The sequence below is a fragment of the Bidens hawaiensis genome, unplaced genomic scaffold (assembly GCF_021521415.1).
Source record: "Bidens hawaiensis isolate Kalapana, Puna unplaced genomic scaffold, B.hawaiensis_p1.1 tig00004497_1, whole genome shotgun sequence".
Taxonomy (NCBI): Eukaryota; Viridiplantae; Streptophyta; class Magnoliopsida; order Asterales; family Asteraceae; genus Bidens; species Bidens hawaiensis.
This window is the reverse complement of record NW_027491272.1, coordinates 1,864,099-1,889,169: the sequence shown is the minus strand read 5'-3', so window position 1 is coordinate 1,889,169 and position 25,071 is coordinate 1,864,099.

Below are 25,071 nucleotides of genomic sequence, written 5' to 3'. Positions count from 1 at the left end.
TTTATAAATTTGTAAGAGGCATACCTAATTAAGAGTTCTCTCTTAATCTTTTGATATGTCTTTTATATTTAATCATTATAAAAGACTTCATAAGCTATTGAATGGTGTAGCCAAACACCTAGTTGATTCAAAAATAGTCTTTTAATAAAATCATTAGAAGACTACCAAACAACTCATACTTGTTTTAATTTACACTTACTTTTTTTTAAGTGTTTATAGGACGGTTTAGAGAATTTTCCCAAATTAGTTGCAAGTCATAATAAATTGGATGTGGCTCAATGATAGAGCACTCACTTTACTCACTTTACTAGTGAGAGGTAGGGGGTTCAAACATCACTACCACCAATTTATATGAGAGATACGAGGGATGACCCTGGCTTGCCAGGGTTCGAGTCCTGATCTCACCCGGTTTTACCGGCTCCTCACTGTCGTGCCGTTTGGCGGGCGTGGGGGTCGGGTTTTATCCGAGGAATCCCTCAATAGATGGACCACTGGGGGCTCCGTCCGTCCAGACTCGTGGCCGGCTCGGGCTACCTTTAGCCAATAGCCACGTATAATATACCCAACGTTATTTAGTTGGTCGTTAAAAAAAAAGTTGCAAGTCTTAAAAGAGTCAATCGTAAGTAGATAACTATTTGTTGGATATAACTTTGCACATGGATGTCAGAAGGCAGAAGGAGTTCATGAGACCCAATGTCAATCCCTCACCTCAATTTTAGATGTGCAAAGATAAAGAATATAAATGAGCCTCAAAGATGCAGAGATAAAGAAGAAAAATAAATATAAAGCAGAAAGATTGTTTTACATGATAAATTCAAGAATAAATCTTTATCCTTATCATTTGTAAACTAGCGATTAATTGGAATTAATCCCAGCTAGACTTTAATATATAATTTTCAGTACGTACTACTAGATAGTCTCGTAAATAACCTAACGTGTAGTACTAAACTCTAAAAGTGGAAAGTTTGTTTTCATTAATATTTTTAACAAATGGATTTATAATGATAATTTTCTTTTTAATTTATTTAGTAAATCGAACGAATATAAACACATGTCTCGTTCGTTTATATATATATATGGAAAGTATAGAATGAAAACATATTTGAGTTATGAAAACCCTATCTAACATCGTTTTTTTAAATGTAATATATGTTGTTACATTTAATACAAAACATCGAAAAATAACAAAAAATAATTATTTTGCTATTTTTTAATATTTGTTTACTATTTTTATATATGTTTTCAGGATAGAGAAAAACTTATATTTACTTTTACATTTTTTTATTAACTTTAATCGTGAACCATAAGTTTCAAACTTTAATTAAAAACATGTGGTTGAGAATGGGTTTCTAGAGTTTTTACAACTCAAATGAGTTTTTATTTTAACCTTACCATATATACACACACACACACTAGTTTTTATCCTTCGTATTGTGAGGTTGTTTTATATTTATTCATTTATTATATATATATATATATAGATTTTTAATTCTATTTAATGTAAGAAACCCTGACAGAAAAAAGCCTTCAATGACACACATTGCGTGTCATTGATGGGTGCAGATGACACGCAAATACGCGTCGTTGAAGCCCCTGTCATAAACAAAATATGACATGCACATGCGTGTCATATTATATGACACGCTTTAATGACACTCATTTGTGACACATGTTTATGACATACATGTATGACACGTTTTCGTTACTCACATTTATGACACCAGCTTATGACAAACATTTATGCATGTCATCGTATACTTTTTAATATATATATAATATTGCATAATTACTAATTTTCACATTAATTACACAAATACACAAATATAGCATCAAATATATATATATATTAGACAGCGTAAGTCAAAATGTTACAAATATTCCAAAGTTAATTAACAAAAGTATTTGTTAATATTCAAAAGCTAGCATACACATATATCACTATCGGCAAATAAATTGGGAGGGTGTAACTTGACCATTCCTCTCGAACAGCATCAATATCCGCATCCGTGTACTCGCTTTTGGCTCCCCCAGCCTAAGAAAATTAAATAAACAAAACACTTCAAAATTTGGTCGAGTTGAAATGATTTGGGTCAATATAAACATAATTAAACATCTAAATTATACTTACATTGTTATTGATGAGTGTTTGAAATCCTTCATTAACAATCTTTTCATGAAGTTTAAGATATAGTAACCACACACGGTACATCCTGGTTGAGTTGAACACTACAAAATTACAAAATAGTAAATAATTAAGACATATAATAAAGCTCGTTCTGTTTGTTTGCGGGCCTCGTTCTGTTTGTTCTTTTGAGGCGTTCCGATTTTAGCATACATAGTTGCAGAAAGCAGAAACATAGGTGTAGTGAGCACGTGCAGTTGGAAACATAATATTACAAATACTAATGAGTGTCTTACGGTAGTAGCAGTTTGCATCATTTTATTTCCGCCAATGATTATTTGATATGCCTACATCTTAGTTTTTCAAAATGATTCCTCTCTAGTCATTTGATGTACCTACAGCAATTATTTATCGTCATTTTGCAAATTAGTAACCGGGCCCAAATGTAACCTTATATCGACTGTTCTAGTGACTCATCTCGTTTTAAGAACCAATCTCATTCCACAAATCATTTACTTGGCTTAAGTGTGACAACATTCATGTAAATTAAATTTAAAATTTTAGAGAGATGTCTGAGAGTATGAGTCTGATGAGAGAATGAATTTTAGGCAGGGTGGGTTTTTTTCATTTGGGATTGTAGGATGACAAACAAATATGACACTCATTGGTTATTTTTTGAAATTATGACACTAATTTAATTACATGCAAAAATAAATGTCATAAATTCTCTACTTTTCAAAAATTATAACATTCTTTTAATGACTCGCACAATTGAGTGTCATAAATCGGCGCGTGTAATTGTGCGCATGTCAAGGAAGGCCTTTTTTCTTGTAGTGAAAGTTAATAACATACTAAGCATTTTATGATGAAAGGGTTTCACAAATAATGAGATACTATAATTCGATTTAAAATCTATCTGGGTTTGGTGAGACCCATGACCCGCTTATTTGTTTTACTATTAAATTGTTTCTTAATTGTAAATAATATATTTTTTTAAAATCAAATATTAATTTTTAGTATATCCCTATTTTATAGGATTTTCATATAAATATTTGGTGAGATTAATTAATTTAATAAGATGTCATAACCCGTTTAAGGGCTATTAAGTTTGGTAAGGCCCATACCCATGAATTCGGGTCAAATACATAAGAAGCCTCTATTTACAAATAAAACAATCTGGTGGCTTGAAAGAATATAAGAAGCAATCACAAAGCTTTTAAAGATTTCGTTTATATATATTTAAGATATATACACACACACACACTATATATATATATATATATATATATATATATATAATGGAGGAGTCAAGCACCTCATAATTTTTAAGAGGTATAAGATTTGTTGCTAACTATACAACACACAATGCATAAAGTTATGAAATTTTAGGGGTAGTGTGGTCTTTTCAAACCTCAAGAACGGTTCACATTATTTCATTCAAATATAGTTACAAATATGGTCATTTTACTTCAATCAAATTAGGTTAATTTTATAGTATAGTTACATATAAACCACTTTATCTTTACCCATTTGTTTGACAAGTTTATTTATAATTTTTATTTCTTCTATATCTTTAATACATTATGTTTTATAAAAAATCAAATTTACTGTTACGGCACGCTTATTTTTGTCAACGTTTTGATATAAAAAATTTTCAACTCCCATGTGTAGTTTATAATGTACAAGTTAATAGAGCATTAATGTACAAGACAAGTATTCAATTATGAACCTATAACATGTAACACATACAACCCATGTTCTCTTTTACTATACCTCAAATATTGTAAGGCCCTCGACCACTGGTGCCCTACTTTCATGAAGGTTGGTTTACTCATTCACATAACTTGGAAAATCAGAGTTAATTAAAACAAATTGCGGAATAAAAGTCAACCATCATACATAACATAAGCACTTTGTTTAAACTGAAATAACATAAGTCTTAACATAAATGTAAATAACACGTGACTCTTTTTCACTTCGATGCCAGTCTTCTTTTATTTTCCATGTCTCCCACTCTAAGCAACCTGTCGCATCTTACTTACCTGCGTGCATACTAAAAGTCAGCTACGCTGAGTGAGTTCTAATTAATCAATTAACATAGAATACTTTCACGTTCATACTTACGCATCCGGAGATACGTATTCCATACTTTACTTACTATTTCTCATTCATACATACTTTACGTATATACATACATACATAGTTTCTTTCATACTTTTTTATGGCATGACGTAAACTATCCTACTTCTTCTATCTCATATATTATTAGGGTCTGGTCCCTCTATCTCAGATACTTTCAGGGTCTAGTCCCTTCTATCTCAAATATTAATAGGGTCCGGTCCCTTCCAATCTCAGATATTATTAGGGTCTGGTCCCTCCTGCCTCGATCTCAGATATTTTTTGGGTCTGGTCCCTTCTATCTCAGATATTATTAGGGTCGGGTCCCTTTACTTCGCATAACCATACAACCATACAAGTCATGTCAATCGTCCGTACGTTTATTTCATACGTTTTCTATCATACGTGCATACTTCACATATCTTTTAATTGCAAATATAATAAATACACACACACATTCATACGACATTCTATAATAATAACATTCAATATAATCATACATGTATCATACGCTTATCACTTAAGATAAGGGTATTAAGTATCACATAGAGTATGCACACAGCCCTGAAAAACATCACAGAGAAAAGGGGCTAGTACTCACCTGTAGTCGGTTCTGCTCGGAGTTAATGGTAATCCCCTTCCTGAGTTGTGCACGACTAACTGTTTAACATATATTTATTCATTAATTAACCTTGTGCTAACTAACATAATTAATTAAATTTGGATTTTATTAATCTAGCGTACTCGATAAGTTAGGCTCGCTTGTTGGGATTTCATTCTCTTCAATTATATATACATATACTCCTCTCCTTTATTACAACTATGTTGATTACCTTCAATATAATGTTATATACATAGATATACCTTTCCTTTAATATAATATTATATATATATATATATATATATATATATATTCATTTCTTTTTTTAACCGGATCTCTTATCTTAAAAAGTATTGAGATATACGGAGTTGACGAGGGTGGTTAGTCTGGTTTATTTTGTTGGATTGTCTTTGGATAAATTAGGGAATAGTCCTAATTAGCTCTCGGGCTTGGCCAAATTTGGCCCAATTGGTCATGATAGCATCTGGACCCAATTGGATCGCATGGATCCAACCGCATGCCTCCATCCATTCACACAAGGCCCAGTCCATTCGCATTCCAACATGATTTTCATTTCGCAAAAGTGTTGCAGGAACCGGGTTTTGATCCTAGGACATCCAGTTCTCATCCCTAGGCCTTAACCACTCCACCATTCAACTCTGATGTTAATTCATACAGTTAATTGATTCTTATAGTGAGTTTCCATGTTTCCTTTCCTTTCTTTTTTTTCTTAGACCCACTGTATGTATTTATTATTATTATTATACATATTATAAGATGTTGTTACATCTTATCATTATTATTGTTATATTACTCATTTTATTATTATATTATTATTAATACTTCACTTCATAGCTTTTATTATTATTATTATTATCCCATCACACTTAACCAAGATCTAGCTTGTTTACGATAAAGTTCGAACCTTTATCGATCTTAAAGCCCGGTTTTAGCTAGATCTAGAATTACTAAATGAGCCGAGCCTAAATCAACAAGCTTTCGTTATTAAACGTACCTTAGACGTACCGTTTGAATCGCACATCCGAATCTTGGTATATTTCTTACTTGTCGAGATGCTCAAACACCACAAGCTCCGGTTTTCCCTTGGATCTTGGTCCGAACAGTGGAGGTTGTTTGTGTGTGTGTTTTGAGTGTGTTGGTAAAAAGGAAAAGTGTGAGATCTATGGTTTAGAAAAGGTTTAAGGGGTATTTATACCCTTACCTCACGGACCTTAGGCCCCGTTGGTTTACTAAGTCCATGTTTGTTGTTGGGACCATATCCATTTAAGCCTACCACCTCTCATATTAATTTATTATTTATTCTATGGAAATTAAATAACAGAGTTATTTAAATATTACTTTATTTATTATTTCTAAAAAGTCGGACGTTACAAGTCTACCCTCATTAAAAGAGGTTTCGTCCCCGAACCTATCTATTACACAAACAATTCAGGATAAAACCTATGCATCTCATCCTCCACTTCTCAAGTGGTATCCGATCCTTTACGGTGTTCCCAAATCACCTTTACAAACGGAATGACCTTGTGATGAAGTTGATTTTCCTTACGGGTCAACTATCTTAATTTGCAACTCAATGTAATTCAACCGTTCATCTACCTCTATGTCCATTAACGGCACGTGTGACGTGTCGTCAGCGAGACATTTCCTTAAGTGAGAAACGTGAAAGGTAGAATGAATCCCTTCCAGTTCTGCGAGTAGATCGAGCTTATACGTCACTTTTCCTACACGAGCTATGATCTTAAACGGTCCAATATACCTTGGACTCAGCTTTCTTTTCTTCCTAAAACGAATAATACCTTTCACGGCGAGACCTTAAGCATCACGTTATCACCAACGTTAAACTCGATCGGTCGTCGTCGCTTATCGGCATAAGACTTCTGACGGTCTTGAGCTACTTTCATTCTTGCCTTGATCTGATCGAACCTCGAGAAGGTTTCTTGCACCACTTCCAGACTACCAATCTCTTTCTGACCAATCTCTCCCCAATATACAGGAGTTCTACAATGTCTCCCATACAACATTTCAAAAGGAGACATACCGATGCTTAAGTGATAAGTGTTGTTGTAAGAGAACTCTACTAAATGAGGATGATCATCCCAGCTTCCTCCAAAATCTAACACACATGCACATAGCATATCCTCAAGGGTTTGGATAGTCCGCTCAGACTGTCCATCTGTTTGAGGATGATACGCCGTGCTAATGTTCAATCTCGTTCCCGTTGCTTCATGGAACCTCTTCAAAAATCGGGAAGTAAAGCGGGTATCTCTGTCGGATACGATAGACAACGGCACTCCATGCTTCGTTACGACTTCTTTAATGAACACATTTGCTAACATTTCTGACGAGATGGCCTCTCGTATAGGCAGAAAGTGAGCACTTTTATTTAAACGGTCCAAAATCACCCAGATGGTATCATGATTCTTAGCTGTACGCGGTAGCTTAGTTATGAAATCCATGATGATGTGTCCCCATTTCCACTCGTATATTTCCAAAGGCTACTTCTTCCCATACGGTTTCTGGTGTTCTGCTTTAACTTGTAAGTGTAGGTTCCCAGCCGGATCTACACGGAATATCTCGTTCTACGTAGGTGCGGAATCCCTACGTAAGACGTTACGAGCGTAGAAGACGATATACGTTAACACGATCGAACACACGTTACAATAAGCAAAGACACGTTATATATTGCAACTGGAAACACGTGATATCAATCACTGATTACAGGACCTCGTACAATAATGACTTGACCGCTTTCAAACTTAGCCGTAACCTAATCCTTATAAACACGACAACTACGCCTGGCATGTTCAGGCGAAGTTGTCACTAACTTCACTTATCTAACAAGTTCGCCTATATCAGCGAACTTGTTAGCTAACTTCGCTTAACACAAAATACAAATCCAAACGACTCGATTACAAACACTATATACTGAACTACTGACATCATGTACCAACAGACTCCCCCTTGGCAGTAGCTTCAATCTTTATCTTCAACCACGTGTCTTGTAATCTTCAACAATCTTGTATCTTCATCTTTAAGCATGAACTCCTTCACGTACACAAACTGATACAATTCTTTGATATTTCTTCGCTTCGTCTTTCCAAGCAGGAATATAAAATATCTTCTTCTCATTCGGCACCTGCAGATCAGCTTGCGACAAGTTCACTAGATGCATCGGATCATAGACTCTCAGCAGCTCTTGTTCATCTTCGTCCTCCATTACTGCTTCAGCTGTTTCACAATCTACATACCACCACTTCAGATCCTTCAGCACATCCTTGGGCATTTGTTTCATCGGCACTTCTTTTAAACACCGGATCGGCTTATACTTCATAATCATCCAAGGCTTGCCATCTGCTCTCATCCCTCTATCTTTGTCTTCAATGAGTTTTCCCTTTTGTGGTTTCAACAGCTCGAACTTCTTCTCTTTTATACTTTCCTTCCAAACAATCTTCCTAATGACTCTAGCCATGTTATCATCACTTCTGTTTATTAACCCCAATCTGGCTAAGTCTTTCACTTCACATTCTGGCAATGTATTCAATGATCTCAACAATCTTTTGAAGTACTGAACGCCATCATATCTTTTAATTACAAAGAGCCTCAACTGCTCATCATATATCCAGCATATAATCCCCTTTCTCGATTCAGCATAGCCTCTAATGTTGTAACTCTTCTTAAACATAGTAGGGACCGCCGTTTTCTTCGTTTTTACGAACCATTGAGCATAGCCTTCTTTCCATCTTGGCTGCTCTTCCCATTCCGTCTCATCATTTCCAATCTCTTGACTCATATCTGCCTTATCGACTTCTGGAATCTCATGCTCCACATTCTCCTCTACTATCTCTCCCTCTTCTATATCATTTTCAATAACAATCTCTGCACCAATCTTCTCTATCTCATCCACCGGTAATACATCATCATCACCTACAAATTCATCATCCATCTCCTCAACGTCCACTACCACCACATCATCACCACCCGCTGCACTTGTCGACTCCCCCTGAGTTGTGGAAGTCCCAAGAGCTTGATCAGTTCTTGGCAACTCTCCACCTGCACCTTTCGATGCATTGGGATCATCTTCTCTATCATTTCGCTTCGTAGTCCTCAGCTCATCGCCTTTACAGCTCGTCTCCCCCTGAGATGCCAAGAACTCCTTCAAAGCATCTATGATTTTGCCATGTTCTACCAACAGGGACGACTGTATCTGATTTTCTGCAACGAGGTGTTGAATAGCATGGGTCTGGATAAGATTCACCCTTGATTGTTCTGCCACGACCCGTTCAAGTGCTGCTATTCGTTCAGAGTCTGATAAGGTTGCATCGAAATCAAACCTCAGATGTGATATATCTTGAGTGTACTGAGGAGGGATTTCCAATGTAACCGGGACCTCAGAAGTAGGCATAGACATAACCGCAGGTGGTATCGTCACCGATAACCCTGCAGTGGCCACAACCGTCGACTCAATAAATCGTGCCACGACCTCCGTTGGAGTAAGAGTTGGAGGTGGCAACGATACAATCTCCGGAGCCGATAGTTGGAATGTAGTGGGTGGGAGGCCAAAGGCAGATGAGGTAGCCACCACAGGAACGTCCATGGCGCTTGGCCTTGTAACTTGTAATGATGAGGGAACAATAGTCATACCGGCCAGTGCGGGTGGGGTGAAACGTACCACCCTTGAGCTCTCACCGGCTCCCGAATCTGCACCTGCCCGTTCCCTTCTTGATCTCCGAATCAACTGATGAACTTCTTCTTCATAATCTGACTCGCTGTCATCATCAGTTCTCTTTCTTTTCCCTTGAACCCGTTCTTGGTTAACTAGAATTCGTCTCGCTTCAGCCAACTCGTCATCAGAATCAGAATCAGCCACCGTTGTAGGTGTCCTAGTCACATTCACACTTGAAACTTGTACATTTTCCTCTGGATCCACCCGATCCATATCAAAGAAGCCTTGACCGCCAAACGCAGCGTCAAGGTCTACACTCTCCTCCGGTGACACAACAGGAGCAGCAGGTATAGCTTGAGGTGCTCCTGCCTGTTGTGGTGCCGGGTCCCGAAACTCGTCCCCAAGAGCTGGCACATACTCCGGGTTGATCAAGTACCCAAAAAGTGGAGTATGTCGAGGACGGAGCTCATGTTTGCTCCTCGCACTGGAAGATCTGCATTGGGCGAAGATCCGTTTGCTCACACTTTCCACGTATCTAATTGGGCGACGCTGAGGTAGCATTGGAGCCACATGATTCAAGATCATCTGAATGAATCTTGGATACATAATAAATCTCTCACGCGCCACCGCTCTTCTCTGTCGATCTATCTCGTAGAAGACCATCTGACTAAAGCTGTAACGCTTATTATAAGTCAGAGCAGTCATCGCTGACTGCATGGTCGCGCCCATGCCATCAGTGCCCGCCTTTCTCCCTGACATGCACACGATCATGACATGCATGAGAAAGCGCCACTGATCTAGTAAGAACCCCTTCCTTCTATGAGTATCTCCCAAGGGACCAGAGTATCCCATCCTCAGAAACGCACCATCACGGAATGGACCGACGAAATCTGTCGGATCATCTCTTGTCTCATCTCCAAACCGTAAAGCCGCCCGGATCTGTTCAGATGAGAACTGAGCAATCTGATTGTTGACCGTTGCTCGCATCACCGGGGGCTCGACGCGACAGTCATATTCCACGGTCTGCCAAAAATCCTCAATGTTTGGCAAGGATATCGGCAGAGTTGTGGTAATCGCGTGGAATATACGCGAGCGTAAAAGAAACGTGATGATTTCGCGGAAATCATCAATTCCGCTCGCCTCCGGGTCTAATGTTATGTACATGTTATGACCCGGGAAGAACTGTCTTTGGTTGTCTCCTCCATCATCACCGCCTGCACCGCCTGCTCCAGCTACAGCAGCCATATCTGCATCAAACAGACTAAGTTAGATAAACGTCAAAGCAAATCACAAATTCGCCTGTTACCATGAGCGAAGTTGTGATCTTTTCTGTATAGGCGAAGTTAGAGGTGGGGCGAAGTTGGGAACAACTTCGCTTCAACTTGAACTTCGCCGGATAACAGTTAAGAAAAAGGGGCCAGGCGAAGTTAATGATAACTTCGCCTAACCACAACATCGCCTCATGTACTGTAACCTAATTAAATATCAGGCGAAGTTGAACCTCAGGCGAAGTTACGGATAACTTCGCCTAAACTGTAACTTCGCCGAATATGAAACGGCGACAGATTAGACTGTTCAATCGACGTGATTTGGACAAATTGGAGAATGTTCGGTGATAAACACATGATATTATGAAGATCTAGATGATTCAGTTGATTACTACGACGTGAAAGTAAGTTTGAAGATCGGTTATTGAAGGTTCGGAAAAACGAGGTCGTGAATCGGGTCGAAACGACCTTTGATTAACGTTAAAGATGGCGATAATATGACACTACAGCCCTACACACCTTTAATTCACGGATTAGAACTGAAAAGAAAACACAGATGAGTAGATCGATAAGTTCGCTTAGGGTTTTTGAAGATAAGTTCGCCGGTTTGAAAATAATGAACTGTTTGACTATTAAAATCCTTTATATAGGGTCAAAATTATACAGGCGAAGTTATGGATAACTTCACCTATTGTAGGCGAAGTTAGGGATAACTTCGCTGATATTAAAATTTTCAAAACTAACCCCATACTTTAAACAATTTGCAATTAAGTTATAAAACATCCTTTAAAGCGTTAAATGCTACGATCAAGACCAAGTAACCAGGTATAAAATCATACCACTACATAAGTAGAAAAATTTTAAAAATAAAGTACACGGGATCAAATTTCAGTCTCGATAGGGACTACCATGTTTTAGAAAAGATCCGAACAGGAATCATACTAATTACATGACTGTCACACAGATCCGTGTTTAGCTGTATTATGACATAAAGAAACAGGTTGTAAGCAGGTAAATGACTTAGAATGGTTTTCATCGTTTCTGTGATACGGGTTAGGTTCAATTAAGCTCAAAACTTAAGTGGGCAACAACTCAGAGAGTATGATGCCTCCTATCTATTCTCAAAGCGTATTTGGCTTTCCCCAAGTCACCCCGAGTTGACCTCGACCCGTAGTGTCTGATTAAATAGTAATTACTCTTCGATCTTCAGACTCTTCTTCCCGTTCCCATTCTAACATCTTGATTGAGAAGTCTTAACATTATGAACTCTAGAATGTCTCAATAACACACTTTTTTTTAAGTATTTACACAAACTTCAGAGTAGTAAACAACTGCAAGTTCCGAATCTGGATCACTGCAGTTTCTTGACATGCTATCTTCACGGGAATCAGAACACTCACGGGCTCGTGTATGACTGGGTAATCGCTTTTCTGCCTATCATACGGAAAGATATATATGGAGACATGCACAACTCATAAGGAGTTTCCACATAAAATCGAGTAGATTTAGTTAGTATCACTTGTACTTTTACGCACCATAAAAAGCTACCATGACATACAATGACTGTTCTAAAGTCTTTTAGGCCTTATAACTTCACTAGTTAAGCACACATAATCAGTATATCTATCACTTTCCAAGGTTGGATCAATTTTCTGTTAATCATAGTAAAGGAACTTCTTACGAAGTAGCAGACTTGAAAAATAATTTCATTTTCCGAAAAATTTTAACTTCAATCGCCCCGATCAAATTGAAGTTTTCAGGTAAACGGCTATCCTGAAGATCTAATGGATCAGCTGGACCGACCACATACGAGTATGTGTCCTTCTAACTAAGTTTGAACGACTAATTTTCAGCGAAAGAATAAAAACACATCATAAACCGCCCCAGTCACTTTCCGTCATCTGGTTAATGGCTATCCTCATATTCTACAAGTAGAAATGAGGACCAAACATATCCGAAGATATGTCCTTCAAACTGAGGCAACCGACATAATTCTAAGCGATAGTGACGTTTTTTTTTTAAGTAAAGACAAAAACACGGTTACTCGGGATTGATCATCCCATTCAGCTCAACAAGGTTTTGAAAACGATTTTTGTCAAACGCTTTAGTGAACAAATCAGCGAAATTATCTAACGTATCAACCTTTTCGAGCACAATCAGTTTCTTCTCAGCACAATCCCGTATAAAATGATGACGGGTGTCAATATGTTTAGTTTTACTGTGTTTTACGGGATTGTTAGTTACTGAGATAGCAGCAGTGTTATCAATGCAAATAGGAGTATGAGTGAAATTCTGACCATAATCGCGCAATTGCTGTTGAATCCAAAGAATCTACGAAGATGAATATGCCCCATTCTCCTATGCCATAATTCGGACTCCGATTCAGTTGCTTTTGACAGAAGACAAGATTCTTCTGTTGCCATCTCAGTCGACCTCATGTCCATAATATACATATTCTTTTCTCTTGGAGCCTTCATAACAATCCAATCCTCTGGTATCTTGAAACCAGGATATAGCACGATCGCTTCATTCTTGGTAAAGTGCACGGTGTAATCTTTGTCATAGATCTGCGATACACTCAGCAAATTATGCTTCAGTTCTTCAACGAAATTTACTTTCTCTAACGTCATCTTTCCGTTAGTCACCGTCCCAATTCCTGTGATCCTTCCACCGCTCTCTCCAGCAAAACTCACTCTTCCTCCCTGAACAGGTTTCCATTCGTGTAACAAACTCTTGTTACCCGTCATGTGCCGGGAACAGCCGCTATCCACAACCCATAGATTGTTTGCAGCCCTGTTCAACTGTTCCTGCACGATTAAAGCAGATGATTAAAATCTGGGGACCCAAGACCTATTGGTCTTGGGTCGATACATCCCGTACTTTGGCTGTCCAAAGTTAGTATCGGAATAATTTCTGTAAGTCCTAAAAGGATACCTTCTTGTAGATTGACTATGAGGCCATCCATACCTTCGTGAATTATATGAATTATTACTTATGGTTTGGTTGTTAGCAGTGAAAAACTGAGATTGATTTCTTTGAAAACCAGGATTATTCCAATTTCTGAACTTTGATGAGTTTTCATTTTTACCATTATAGTGATTACGGTTAGTTCTGTTCTCAGTTTTCGAAGGCCTCACACCTCTGAATCTCTGCTTCAGAGGGCAATCAGCAATTAGGTGTCCTAATTGATTACATCTGAAATAACTCCTGTGTTCAACTTTCTTTTCAATAGTTGTTTTAGATGTTGAGGCTGCATTACTGCCCGTTTGTCTCACATATGGTGCGACATACGGGTTTAGTGGAGATTTCTTTTCAGTTGTTTTATGTTTCTCTCCACCTTTTGGTAGCACTGCCTCTTCTTTTGTCTCTCTCGACTCGGATGACTTGTCCGAGTTTGATGAGACAGGACTAGGAGCAGAAATCTTAACACTCGAAACAGGCTTACTTGTTTCGCCTTTACTAACTTCTGGTTCTTTAATAGTAACCTTAACCGGAACTGTCTGACCAAAATCAACATCAACAGATTTCTGATTACTAAGATCATAAGTGTAATTATGATTGTACGGTGGTGGAACTTCATGATATCCAATTCCTCCCCTTTTAACTGGGGAACCTTGATCACTAACGAGGTGATCAAGTATAGCGGAGGAATTTCTGAATTGCTCAAGTTTCCTGTTTAGTTCCACCACTTTCACCTGGTGATCAGCTATCTGTTTATCCCTTTCAGCTATTAGTTTGGTTTTCTCTTCTAACACTTCATAGCTAAGATCAATTACTTGAATTTTTTCAGCTAGATTTGCTTTAAGACTCCTAATATCTTTCTCACTAGCTTTTATTTTTTACTTTATAACTGTTTTCTCTAGCTTTAGTGAAATGATGATCTTCTTTTAATGTTTTAAATTGAGCATCTAAACTAACAAACTGATCAGTTATAGTTGTCAATTGTTCAGACAGATTTTCACATTTAGTACAAGGGAGTTTAGTACTTACCTCGGAGAGCTGGTCTTTCACTTCTGCCATGAAAGCTTCATTTTCGCCAGTCACTTTCTCACTATCTGCAGCTTCGATGTTCGCCAAATTGGCCTGTTCGAAAACTTCCTCAACATGCAGATTCCAGTTGTACTCCCCGTTTTGTCTGGAAATCATGGCTCTATTCTCACTACCACCCCCATTCTGTTGTGTAGACCTGTTTTGACTGCGTTCTACACGTTCATTTGTGCACTCCTTCGCAAAGTGGCCATTCTGCTGACAGTTATAACATCGCACATTTGACTTGTCAAAACCCGGTCTCTCACCAACAAACTTTCTACCTGTCTTCTTCATAAACCTCTTAACCCTTCTCACAATCATCGCCATCTGCCACTGAAGATCCATCTCTTCCAGATCATCAGCATCGATCTGATCATAGTCTTCGTCTAACGTTGCAGGATCAACAATCTTACCTTGAATGTAATTTTCATACGAAGCAATGAAAGATGCATAGAGAGCAAACTGCTGTTCAGCAGATTTAACACTCATGGGCATCTTTGAGTAGTTGTTGTTCGAAACACTTGGGGAAAAACTACTCTTGGTTGCTTGAGGTTTAGAAGCATTTGATCCACCAGCTACAAAACACACATCACCATTCATGTTGAGAGATACATGACCTTCATGTGTTGAGTTAGCACCCGAGTCTCCTTTTGAGTAGTAAGCAGACGATTCAGACGTCGAACTTGAACTTGAGTTAACTTTTGCACCATACATTCCTGGATCCTGAACCTGATCAGTTGGTGTCTCTTTACGAACCATGTTAAGTTCAAAAGTTCTTAGTTTGTTGACTGCTGTTTCCAAGTCATAGTCGGCAAACTCTTTGTCTTCTCTCATCAAGACAGTGTACATCTCCCATTTCGGTGGGAGAGCATCAAGAAGCTTTTCAACGATCTCATCTTCTTTGTAAGTAATGGAATAGTTGCTGAGTTCGGTCATCAAATGATAATATCTAGTGATGATATCATTAAGTGATTCATTCTTCAAGTATTTGAACACCGAGAATTGGGTTTTAAGTAGTTTAATCTTTGATGCACGAATCCCCACATTACCCTCAAAACGGTTTTCAAGTGCTTCCCAAAGCTCTCTAGCAGTTTTATACTTTCTGAAGGTGTGAAGAATCTCTTGTGGAAGAACCATTGTTATCGCTGCATGAGCTTTGCTTTCAGCCTCATACATTTTCTTTTCTTCTTCTTCCATCTCTTTGTATTTCTTAATCTGATCACGACCCTCATACTCAGCAGTTGGTGGAATGTAACCATCTTGTATGCACACCCACATCTTAGCATCTTGGTATTTGACATATTGTTCAAACCGATCCTTCCACGCTACAAAATCGGTTCCCTTAAGCATCTTCGGTGCCTTTGTAGCTGAACCCGCTTCCACTTCCATCTTCACCAGTTCCGTAATGTTTATTGAAGACATCTTTCACAAAACACAAAGAAACCCGAAAAATAAAAATTTTATTTTTAACAGTAGCGTAGGCGAAGTTGTGGATAACTTCGCTTAAGTCTGAACTTCGCTGATTCTGAACTTCGCTCCCTTTTTTTTTTAAATTCGCCTGATTCGGCGAAGTTGTGTATAACTTCGCTTAAGGTAAGCGAACTTGTGAGGTAGGCGAAGTTGTGGGTAACTTCGCTTGAGATAAGCGAACTTGAGAAGGTAGGCGAAGTAGTGGATAACTTCGCTTAACCTTATATCTTCGCCTAAACCCTACAAACAGTGACGGCAACTTCGCCTGATGAACACGATGGTTTTGCAGGTTTGATTTCTGGATTTTACGAGGTTTGTGAAGGTGTAATGGGTTGTTTATGATGGTGGGAGGCGAGTAGGACACAAAAACTCGGTAAACTCGTCCCGCGAATAGTCGAACGTTTCGATTTCTACACCCGCGTGATAATCCCGAACCACACAATCACGAGCAAATGCTCTGATACCAATTGTAGGTTCCCAGCCGGATCTACACGGAATATCTCGTTCTACGTAGGTGCGGAATCCCTACGTAAGACGTTACGAGCGTAGAAGACGATATACGTTAACACGATCGAACACACGTTACAATAAGCAAAGACACGTTGTATATTGCAACTGGAAACACGTGATATCAATCACTGATTACAGGACCTCGTACAATAATGACTCGACCGCTTTCAAACTCAGCCGTAACCTAATCCTTATAAACACGACAACTTCGCCTGGCATGTTCAGGTGAAGTTGTCACTAACTTCGCTTATCTAACAAGTTCGCCTATATCAGCGAACTTGTTAGCTAACTTCGCTTAACACAAAATACAAATCCAAACGACTCGATTAGAGACACTATATACTGAACTACTGACATCATGTACCAACAGTAAGCAAGTTAAGCACTTGCTGACATAATCAACTACTTCATTCTTCATATCATGCTACCAATAGTCTCTCTTCAAGTCTTGATACATCTTGTTGGATCCTGGATGAATCGAATATCGAGATTTATGAGCCTCATCTAGAATTCGACTTCTGAGATTCCCATGGCGTGGAATCCACATCCGATCGAATCTGATCTTTACACCGTGGGTGTTATCTATCAACTTAGTCTGTTGCCCATAAATCCTCTCTTTCCTCATTAACCCTTCATCTGCAAGCACTTCTGTCTGAACCTTGCTGATCTCGGTAAAAAGATCTGAGTTGACAATCAGCTTGTAAGACTTTACTATCACTATTACTTCTTTATTATTTCGACTTAAAGCATCGACAACTACATTAGCCTTTCCCCGGTAATACTTGATTTCACAGTCATAGTCTTTAATCAACTCTAGCTATCTTCTTTGTCTCATATTCAACTCTTTCTGCTCGAAGAAGTATTTCAAACTCTTGTGATCCGTATAGATAGTACACTTAGTACCATACAAGTAATGTCTCCAGATCGTAAGAGCATGTACTACAGCCGCTAATTCTAAGTCATGCATCGGGTATGTACTTTCATGAACCTTCAATTGTCTAGACGCATAAGCTATAACCTCCCCTCGTTGCATTAACAAGCAACCTAACCCTTGATGCGAAGCATCAACACAAACTACTAAATCCTTGTTACCATCGGGTAAAACAAGAATTGGAACCTGCGTGAGCCTCTTCTTCAATTCCTCAAACAACTCTTCCTGGAACTTACCCCAATTGAACACCCCAGTCTTTTGGGTCATCCCGGTCAACGGTGCGGCTATCTTGGAGAAACCTTGGATGAATCTCCTATAATAGGCAGCTAACCTAAGAAACTGCGTATCTCAGTAGGGTTCTTCGGCGTCTTCCAATTCTTTATCGCCTCTATCTTTGCTGGGTCTACAGTAATCCCCTCGGGATTTATTATGTAACCTAGGAACTGCACTTCACGCAACCAGAACGCGTATTTCAAGAACTTGGCATACATTTTCTCTTTTACAAAACTTCCAATACTTCCCTCAGATGCTTAGCACGATCAGACTCGCTTTTCAAATAAATCAGTATATCGTTGATGAAAACGATAACCGACTTGTCTAACATTGGCCTACATACCCTATTCATCATGTCCATAAATGCTGCCGGAGGATTCGTTAGACTAAACGATATCACGAGGAACTCGTAGTGTCCATACCGCCTCCGAAACGCTGTCTTAGGAATGTCTGCTTCTTTCACTTTCAATTGATGATAGCCCGATCGAAGGTCTATCCGCGTGAACCAGCTAGCACCTTGTAATTGATCGAACAAGTCGTCAATCCATATCAACGGATATCTATTCTTCAATGTAAGCTTATTCAGCTCATGATAATCGATACACATTCTCATGCTTCCATCTTTCTTCTTCACGGACAACACCGGCGTGCCCCACGGGGAACACTCGGTCGTATGAAACCTTTGTCGAGGATTTCTTGCAGTTGGGACATCAGTTTTTTCATCTCGAATGGCGTCAGTCGGTAAGGTGCTTTCGCGGGGCTATGCTCCTAGTACTAACTCAATCTGAAACTCTATCTCTTGTTTCGGTGGAAATCTTGAAAGATTCTCCGGGAACACCTCGGGATGGTCGCACACTATAGGAACATCTTTTACTTCATTTTCCTCTGCCGAAGCGTTGACAACGTATGCCAGGTAGGCACCACACCCTCGCCATAATATTTCTAGGCTTTTATCATCGAAATGACGTTAAGCCCCGAACTTTCCCTTTCACCATAAACCGTCACTATACCACCATCCAAGGACTTTAACCTTATCAACCTACTCTTACACACTATCTGAGCCTCAAACTCAGACAACCAATCCATTCCCAAAACCACATCGAACCCTCCTAAGGTCATTACAAAAGAGTAACATGGAACTCACGTCCCTCTACTTCTATCTTACTGTCCTTAACCATCTTCATTATCCTAACAGAGGTATCACTAGCCGTTTCTACCATAAAAGTTTCAGGCACACGACTACATGTCATTTTAGCTAACTTACAAAATGTTACATCTACGAAACTTCTATTAGCACCTGGATCGAACAAAACAGAATCAGAAATACCGTTTATGAGAAATGTACCTGTCACAACATCGGGAATCTGCTTGGCCTGCTCCTGTGTCAGCATGTAAGCCCTTGTCTTTGGCCTATTCTTCTCAGCATCCCTCTTTCCACTACCTCCAGCTTCACCTTCATTACACTCTCTCGCAAAGTGACCTGTCTTCCGGCACTCGTAACACGCGGGTCTAGGAGTACAATCCGGAGCATAATGCCCCACTTTCCCACACTTGTAGCATGCATTCGATCCCAGTCTACACTCTCCACCATGAGCCTTTCAACACTTATGACAGACATCAGTACCTTTTCCCCACTTGCACTCACCACCGTTCAATTTCCCACAAGTCTGACACGGTTTCTTCACCCACACCTTACGTTTCTTGTCTCTCGGGTTCCACAGCTGAGTACCGTGCCTCTTTCCCTAAGTATCCCACTTTTTGTCTTTCTTTACCTCAACCACCGCTTCATTCACTGCCAGGTCCTCGTAAACCACTTCCGTGAGTTCGACCGCGGAATCAAAAGTAGCAGGTCTACTTGTCCTAACCAATGTGCGGACGTTCGGTGGTAGTCCTCTAACATAACACTTGATTCTCTTAGCTTCAGTATTCACCATTTCGGGCACAAGTCTTGACATACGGTTAAACTCAATGGTGTACTCACGATGTGTCATCTTTCCCACTTTCAAGTTCAGGAATCTCATATCTGCTCTTTCAACCTTAGAATCAGCACAAAACTTCTTCACTACCATCTCTCTCAGATCATGCCACCTCATAGCCTTAATTTCAGCAGCAGTCTTTCTTTGTTCAATAGTTTCCCACCAGAACATAGCTTCATCACCAAATGTTTGAGTAGCGAAGCCCACAGCTTGGTCAGGACGGCACTCGCTAATGCGGATAACCTTATTCATTGCGGTTATCCACTGTAGAGTAGCCATTGCGTCACCAGTACCAGTTAGCTGAGGTGGGTCACAACCTTTGAAGGTTTTGTAGTTGCAACCGCCTTGGCCTCTCCTCCCCTCATTAACCTTAGCATAATGAACTCGCTTGACGCCTCAACCTCAGTCTCAGTATCCTTCTTACTACCTTCCCTAGTATGCTCAACAGTCTTGGTACGGATTTCAGTAGACTTGTCTGATTGGAGATTCTTCATTGCAGCAGCAACTGCTTGAGTAATTGCAGCTTGAATAGCAGGGTCGAGCTGATACTCTTCTTCACTTATAGTCAGGCTTCTGTCTTCACTAGGTTCGGTAATCGGTTCTTCGGAGGGTACTCGGTTAACACGTGGCCTACCACGGCGTCCCTTGCGCCCTCCTTGTCCAACAGTCTTAGCGCTAGCCATCCGAATTCTAAAGGAAAAACACAAACTTCGTCACGTGAGGAACTATTTAGTACAAGGATAGTAAAACTACAGGTAATAATAGTGGCCAGCTGGGATTAGCTGCTCACGTTACTATATGTGTCCTATACACTTCCTTCCGTGAGTTTACTTGTGCTCGGTTCTACTTATAGCAGTTAGATAATCAAACATTTCAAATATAAACAAGGAATTCTATCGCTAACAATTCATGTAACTTTCTTATTAATCCCTACGTTATACGTATGGAAATTCTTGTATTAAGCTTGTTTGAGTGACACATGGCATTCTCTGACTGGAATCTTCTTTCTTTCTTCTTTTCGTCCCATTCTCTGTTCGAGTCTAAGCATGTAGGATGCTTATTCTCTCGAACTTATGCTTTGATACCAACCTGTAAGGCCCCGACCCCAGGTGCCCTACTTTCATGCGGGTTGGTTTTACTCATTCACATAATTTAAAAAATGAGAGTTAATTAAAACAAATTGCGGAATAAAAGTCAACCATCTTACATAGCATAAGTACTTTGTTTAAACTGAAATAACATAAGTCTTAACATAAATGTAAATAGCACGTGACTCTTCTTCTCTTTAATGTCAGTCTTCTTTTATTTTCCACGTGTCCCACTCTAAGCAACCTGCCTCATCTTACTCACCTGCGTGCATACTAAAAGTCAGCTACGCTAAGTGAGTTCTAGTTAATCAATTAGCATAAAATACTTTCACTTTCATACTTATACGTGTCCGGAGATACGTATTTCATACTTTACATACTATTTCTCATTCATACATACTTTACGTACATACATACGTATCTACATACTTTCTTTCATACTTTCCTATGGCATAACGTAAACTATCCTACTTCTTCTATCTCGAATATTATTAGGGTTCGGTCCCTCTATCTCAAATATTTTCAAGGTCTAGTCCCTTCTATCTGAAATATTAATAGGGTCATGTCCCTTCCAAATCAATTATTATTAGAATCTCTGATATTATTAGGGTCTGGTCCCTCCTGCCTCGATCTCAAATACTATTTGGGTCTGGTCTCTTCTATCTCAGATATTATTATGGTCTAGTCCCTTTACTTCGCATAACCATACAACCATACAGGTCATGTCAATCATCCGTACGTTTGTTTCATACGTTTGCTATCATACGTGCAGACTTCACATAACTTTCAATTGCATATATAATAATTATATAAATATATATATACATACTTCACATAACATTCAATTGCATATATAATAATTATATATATATACACGCACATTCATACGACATTCTATAATAATAAAAATCAATATAATCATACACGTACATACACTTATCACTTAAGATAAGGGTATTAACTATCACATAGGAGTATGCACACAACCCTGAAAAACGTCACAGAGAAAGGGGCTAGAACTCATCGGTAGTCAGTTCCGCTCAGAGTTAATGGTAATCCCCTTCCTGAGTTGTACACGGCTAACTGTTTAACATATATTTATTCATTAATTAACCGTGCGCTAACTAACATAATTAATTAAATTTGGATTTTATTAATCTAGCGTACTCGATAAGTTAGGCTCGCTTGTTGGGATTTCATTCTCTTCAATTATATATACATATACTCCTCTCCTTTATTATAATAACTATGTTAATTTCCTTCAATATAATGTTATTTACATAGATATATCTTTCCTTTAATGCAATATTATATACATATACATACATACATACATATATATCTATATAAAGGAAAGGTATGTCTATTTATTTCTTTTTTTAACCGGATCTCTTATTTTAAAAAGTATTGAGATATACGGAGGTGATGAGGCTAATTAGTTTGGTTTATTTGGTTGGATGGTCTTTGGATAAATTAGGGAAATCGCATGCCCATCCATTTGCACAAGGCCCAGTCCATTCGCATTCCAACCTGATTTTCAATTTGCAAAAAAGTTGCAGGAACCAGGTTTTGATCCTAAGACCTCCAGTTCTCATCCCTAAGCCTTAACCACTCCACCATTCAACTCTGATGTTAATCTAACAGTTAATTGATTCTTATAGTGAATTTCAATGTTTCCTTTGCTTTTTTTTTCTTTTTAGACCCACTGTATGTATTTATTATTATTATTATTATTATTATTATTATTATTATTATTATAAGATGTTGATGCATGTTATCATTGTTATTGTTATATTACTCATTTTATTATTATATTATTATTTATACTTCACTTCGTAGCTATTATTATTATTATTATTATTATTATTATTATCCCATTACACTTAACCAAGATCTAGCTCATTTACGATAAAGTTCGAAACTTTATCGATCTTAAAGCCCGGTTTTAGCTAGATCAAGAATTACTAAAGGAGCCGAGCCTAAATCCACAAGCTTTCGTTATTAAACGTACCTTAGACGAACCGTTTGAATCTCACAACCGACTCTTGGTATGTTTCTTACTTGTCAAGATGCTCAAACACCACAAGCTCCGTTTTTCTCTTGGATCTTGGTCCGAACAGCGGAGGTTGTTTGTGTGTGTGTTTTGAGTGTGTTGGTAAAAATTAGGGGTGCTCACGGTCCGGTTTTCGCGGTTTTTATGTCAAAAACCACGAACCAAACCGTTAGTAACGGTTTTCTATTTTTGTAAACCAAAACCAAATTGTAGAACTCTTAAACCGAACCGAAGCGAACCAAACCTTTACTAGCGGTTTGGTTTCACGGTTTGCGCTTGTTGGGCTTTTATAAGAACTAAAATAAGCAATTTTTAACAATTAACATAATATAAGTTCTGATGTTTAGAGTTATCATGTGTTCTTCAAGAATTCAAGTAATCAACTGTCTGCAAACTAGTATTTAATACACAAAATTATGGAAGTGTAACCAAGTAAGGGTTTAATACAGACAAAATAATGAGAGTGGCGAGACTATAAAACCTAAATGTATGATTTAATTTTAAAGAAAGGTAAAGGTTAATTTTTAAAGTGTGCCTTTCTGTTTGGAATTTGCCTCAACCCCTTTTTTTATTTAGTAATAATATAAAAAGATTGTATGGTAAAATGTTTTTGTCCATTTACACTAACTTTAATTTAGTTATCTCTAATAATACGAAAACACAAACACACACACATATATATATATATTATTTAGAATATTTAATATGACTAAATCAAACGATCCGGTCCAGTTTTATCCGGTTGGTTTTTGGTAAAAACCGTAAACCAAACCGTTCGCTACGGTTTAAAATATTTAAAACTGACCGACCTAAAGTTAAGATAGGAAACCAACCGTGAAACCGAACCAATAAATGGTTTGGGCGGTTTTACGGTTTCGAACCGAACCGTGAACACCCCTAGTAAAAATGAAAACTGTGAGATCTAGGGTTTAGGAAAGGTTTAAGGGATATTTATACCCTTAGCTCATGGACCTTAGGCCCATTAGTTCACTAAGTCCATGTTTATTGTTAGGTCCATATTCATTTAAGCCTACCACCTCTCATATTAATTTATTATTCTATGGAAATGAAATAACAGAGTTTATTTAAATATTACTTTATTTATTATTTCTAAAAAGTCGAAGGTTACAAATATGCAATTACAAAACCAGTCCTTCCAATTATATCACAATTCAAATTACAAAACTTAGTGTCTTATCTTAGTAATTACATGTCATTAACCCTTAAGTGTGAATTGATTCGGTTTATCCTCTATTTTTTTAGCATAACATTTAATGGGATTAATTATGAACCTATAATATATTTAAACATAAGTGTGAAACAAATTATTGAATTTATTATTGCATGATCAAAATTATTAACATGAAATATTTTTTTTCATAATCATATGCATCCCTTGAACCTATAATATGTTCTAACATCAAGTGAAACCTATATTATATCAAGAAATGTTATTATTAATCTTATATAAGTTTGTAAATATTGTAAACATGTCAAGCTTCTATCAAGGAACTGAACTCGAACATGGCTCAAGCTTGTCTGAGACGAGTCTAAACTCAAGTTCAAACATAAAAAAAAATTAAAAAAAAATAACTCAAACTTGGAGACATTAAGAAAATTGAGCTCAAAGTATATAGCATGACACTTTATTATGGTTACTTAAAAACATGGTATAAAAGCATGCAACTTATATTAAGTTTTATTTTGTATGTTGTTCTTTAACAAGCATAAAATGAGAAGTTATATGATAAAATGAGTAAAAAAGCATCTAAAAACAACGTTGAAAATTTAATATGTTGTAAAAGTCATATAAACTTTTAATACGTATAATTTCACGTGTTAACTTCAAACAAAATTATGAAAATTGCATAAAATGGCATAGCGTAATGATTAACAACTATAAATCACATGTTACACAAATTTACATTAAACTACATCTCATTCTCAT